The sequence below is a fragment of the Sinohyriopsis cumingii genome, chromosome 4 (assembly GCF_028554795.1).
Source record: "Sinohyriopsis cumingii isolate HCF-2022 chromosome 4, ASM2855479v2, whole genome shotgun sequence".
Classification (NCBI taxonomy): domain Eukaryota; kingdom Metazoa; phylum Mollusca; class Bivalvia; order Unionida; family Unionidae; genus Sinohyriopsis; species Sinohyriopsis cumingii.
The window spans coordinates 40,429,062-40,434,530 of NC_142964.1; positions in this window are offsets into that span (position 1 = coordinate 40,429,062).

A 5,469-nucleotide genomic window follows, 5' to 3' on the forward strand; every position below is an offset into this window, starting at 1 on the left:
ATATATATATATATATATATATATATATATATATATATATATATATATATATATATATATATATATATATATATATATATATATATATATATATATATATATATATATATATATATAAAGGTTATATTTAATGTCGATCTTTGTAGCTACAATATATAAATTTCAAATACAATCATATACTCAAATATCAGTAAATTTGTTTGTAATATATATTGTTTGTCATTTCTTTTGGAATGGTACACTTGTTGGGTTTCTTCATTGTAAATTTGAGAAGGGGATGGGTAGGGAGTCTTTGCTTATTAGGCATGCTATTGGTGAAATGACCTGCCACATTTTTCATTTGCCTCCTCTTTCTGGTCATTCTGGTCACCACCACCAGCGCCACTATCACCATCTTCTTCGATAAAGTCGTATCCTATAATAATAATAATAATAATAATAATACCAATTCTACTATTACTACTACTATTACTATTACCTAATTACAACTACTGCTATTACTAAATGTAGACGGCAGGATTGGTCAAGGCGGCGTGACACGAATTAGAGAACCAATCAACTGATGCATGAGAGCAGCAAGGACTATGCAAAACATTGGCATCTGTATAGGACATGTTCCTGAGGGTACCACCAAGTGGTACGATCACAAACCAGCAAACGTGGCCAAGAACGGTGAAACAAAGGTCCTGTGGGACACCAACAGCCAGACTGATAGCAGAATACAGGCAATGTCCCAACAGCCAGACTGATAACAGAATACAGGCAAAGTAGACAGGATATAAGGAAACAAGGGGAGAAGCTTGGCCTACACAACATGCGAAGTAGTACCAGCTGACTCCTATGTCACAAAGAAAGAATAATACTATAAGACAAATACCTTGACTCGGAGCAATAATAAAACGTAATACGACCGGCATTATATACTTAGTGTTGTCATTGCCCACGCGCAATACATTTATTAAACACACTGAGAAATTATAATTCCAGTAGTAGCAAAATCTAAACTACTCTAAATGTCACTAACCCAACGTGACTTGAAAGTATAAAAATTCAAAAATACATACTCGACCAGTCTACTTCAAAGTGAGACAAATCTGCAACGTGTTTTGACATGCTAATAATTCCCTTCATCATAGCTATTTATAGCATCAGTAAAGTAAATGCCAATTTACCTACATATCTTGATGACCAAAAGAATGAATAAAACACACGTATCTGTGTGTGTGTGTGTGTGTGTGTGTGTGTGTGTGTGTGTGTGTGATTTAGGTTTTTAACGTAGCTTTAACAATTTTTCAGTCATATCGCTACGATGTCTGCAGTGTGACAGTTTGTAGTGATGTCTAGCGCTGGGGCATCATGCCGCAGACATGTAGAATGATGTCCCACCTAGTCACATTATCCTGACACCAGGTCGACCAGTCCTAATACTAGCCTCTTAATGCTGAGCGCCTAGCGAGGTAGCTGTTAGTACCATTTTTTAAAAAAGTCTTTGGTATGACTGCCGAGGTTTGAAACCGCGACCTCCCACATCTGAGGCGGACGCTCTAACCACTAGGCCACCGGAGCGGTTAACGTGCTTGTAAAAATAACAAAGTCACTAATGATGAACAAAATGGAGAACGAAGGACAAGGAAATATATCATTTTACTCATAAACTGGAAGGACATGGCCCTTAATGGTAGTATTTTATGATGAAAGTATCACGTGATAATGTTAAGCCTCTAGCATATAGAGAGGAGTTAACAGGCGGGGCATAGTTTAAACTGCATCATGGCATCGGTCTGACGGATGTAGGTATTGCAATGTTAAATCAGTGCATCAGACCACGTGATTCGTCATGTGATTTGTTTCTAAGTTGCACAAGCTGGAATCAAAACATACATTACTCAATCTCTTTTAATTGCTCACGACACTGTACAAAAGACTAAGGAGTTGATTAATTTTAGGAATGAAAGACAAAAAGGAAGTTAAATGAATAATCAGTATATAGAAAAGATGGATTGTGATTATCATTGTTCAACTACCCCCCATTCCATTTACTTTAAAACTTTTCAATTGTTCTTGCAGTAAAGCTTTTCTCGCCGGGTCTGTTTTTTTTACTAACAAATTTTGTTAAGTCTACAAACTTTTTCATTCATGCATTACAGTTTAAAATCTCTTGGCGTCAGTAGAATTTAATGTTCCTTTAATTCTTTTTGTTTTTAATTGGTGAATACTCTTGTTGACGCTGGTGGAAGTTCTACGCAACTCGTCCCAGTACTCATTCATTGAATTTTCTACTTTTCTTACCTGCTGGTCAAACAGCTCACTGATGTCTGACATTTGCATCTCTAAAGCTGCGCGATCTTGTACTTTGGCTGTCCTTGCACAAAAATGGTTAAAGAGGATATTTAGGTTTGTTTGTGTTTGAACAACAATGGATTCCAGATGATATTTAGGTTGTTGTGTGCTTGCACCAAAGAGGTTTCCAGAGGATGTTTAGGTTGTGTTGTGCGCAGCAACTACTAGTTCTATAAAAGTGAGATATGTATTTTTGAAATTAATCTCTATTATGGAATCAATTAAATTTAACGTAAGTTTCACTACAAAGAATTGTTATTTTATTGCACATATGCATTCGTCATAATGACTTAGAGCCAACCGTTTTCTCTCATTCAGATCCTATTTCGCTTACTTTACAAATTTCCCTGCAAAAGAACGAAATGTGCACGAAACAAAAACGCAATATGATGATACTCCTACACTTCAAATGGATAGTAACTTCACAGAAACCAAAGGATCAAAGTAGAGTTGAACCTGACAGACTACATGGAATATAGGAATTAAAAGACGCCAAAGCTGAACGCTTGATGAAGAAAGATAAAGAAAAACCTTGAAACATCACAGCCTGCTGCAAGAACACAGTGCAAAAGAATTGATAAAAGTTCACACAGTTCAAACAAAACGTCTTCTACGTTCTGCCGAATAAGGCATTAATTGTTCAGATAATTGATGGTGTAACTTTGTCTATCGACAAACGTCCAGAGAAACAATAATACTATTACCGTTCACCATGCAGTACTTACATCTACTCTCACTGATGTATACATTATACTTCTGAGGTTAGCTGTTTTAAAATGTCAATAGGTCCAGTATCCAACGTGGATATTGGAGAAGGTCAAAAAAATTTACCCTCTGTCCGTTCACAATCGATTACGTAGTGGTACATAGAATTTTATGATACAAGGTTATCAACCATGTAAAATTAAAATTAAAATTAAAATCAAGCTATCAATCCTTGCTAAGTTCCCAAATAGTCCTAAAAATTCTATCACAAGCCCAAATGTATGAAGTTCTAATTGAATTCCAGTGGTGTTTCAAATAAGTTCCAATATTGAATGTGTTCATGTGCTTGTAGTCTCGAACGCGCTAATGTGCCAATAACCTAGAATGTGGCGATGTGCTAAAACTCTTTTGATGTATCATAATAATATGATCCAAAAATAGCCTTCTCTGAATTCATTATAATTCCTAATTAAGTTTAGTCCAAGAATATTATATAGCACTTTGTAAGTCCAAGGAATAATAATTTGAAGAAATAAATAAATCCAACCAAATTAAAACTAAAAACAACATTAAGACTGATTCTGCCTCAGCTGTTAAGGCCCGAATGAATATTTCTAAGTCGAACAAGACTATAAACCTATCTATTTGACATAAGTGGCAATTACCATTTTCTCAAAATACCCTCTTATCTTGATAGGAAACTTCCATTTTGGAAGTGTCTAAGGTCATAATCAAGACTGTATCTTTAACTCAAATTCAGCTAAACACGTTTACCATTGATAATCCACAATCATAAATAAATATTCAGCTATGTATTATGTTTTTACAAAACAGTGTCACTGGTCAGGTACACCATAATTTGATTGTCGGAGAATACAGATATACATAACATTTACCCAGTAAGAAAAGCCAATAAATAATACAAACTTAAACATAAATAACAGTAGCTTAGAATGTGCCTTGGAAGTTATTAGGATTTACTATGAGAGAGTATCAATCATGGATATTGAAGAAGCTGAAATACTTATCTCTATAGTCTCTTTTAATTGACCCATAATTGATTGCATGATAGTAAATTAACTTTTACCTGACCAAATTATTACTCAATCAATAAGTATTTTGGAACAAAGACTTATGCCTCGAGCATAACTGCACAGCACGATTACATTTCGATACTAAAAAGCAAGCTAAATTAAACCGCTAAAATGATATTGGAGACAAAGTGCACTGAAGGTGGAATAAAACGCGACAATGTAATCTAAACCTTCTACATAATTAGTAAACTCGTATCAGAAACAACGTGCACGGAAGGCACAGTAAGTTAGATCAAACCAAAGATATTCGTTAACATAGTCCGCTTTCGGTTCAAGGTTCTTTCGTGTTCCTCTGTTATAACGTGAATAGATATTGGTCTTAATTTTAGATTGTAAGCTATTAAGGAGATTGGAAATGATTTGGTTGATGAGATGGAACACTACAGAGGTGTGAGGGAAAACTAAAAGGGAGGACGAAATTTTGAACAGAGTGGAATCTTGCAATCGGTACATTGCAAATACAGATACGCTTAAGGGAGAGAATAATCGATATAAAGATGATATAAGTAGTGAAGGGGGACACTTTACGTATAATGGGAATTAGCATTAAAAACACCCTTGGGACACTTTACGTATAATGGAAATTTAACATGGAGAAAAATCGTGGGACACTTTACGTACAAGGGGAATTAACATGGGAATAAATCGTGGGATACTATACGTACAAGGGAATTTAACATGGGAATAAATCGTGGGATACTATACGTACAAGGGAAATTTAACATGGGATTTTTTTTTTTAAAAAGTTTTTTTAAAATTTAAATTTAAAATTTAAATTTAAAAAAGGGGTAGGCAATTCAAAGACTATCTCTTTTCGAGAAATATGGCTGGCCCTGAAAAGGGCCTTTGGGTTTATGTTAATATGCCCTTAACATAGAGGGCATTTGCGACATCTTCTTTTCCTCAAACTTCGTCTTACAGCAGGGCCATACATCAGAGTCCTCTTGAGGCAACCTTGTCTCTCTATATAGACTCTTCTTATCCACAGGCTGCTGTTGGTCCTGTGGACAACGGTCCACTTGGATCGGACATACATGAGCATGTCCGTCCTGAACATCATTGTTGACACAAGGGTTGAAGATTCAACGTCGGTCCACATGTTGAGGCTCCGAGAATAGGTGAATCAATGCAGTGAACGGCGCTTATTTATAGGGACAGAAAGGATTGAAATGGATTGAGTTCATTCACCAATCCTAACACGCGTTACAGAATTCAGTCAGCCCGCATCCAATCCGAAGAGAGCAGTCTGTGACGTCACGTAGTCAATATAGATTCGCTAGCGCTTGTGTGCAGTCAATCTATGCGATAGTGATTCAACATGACGGAAACT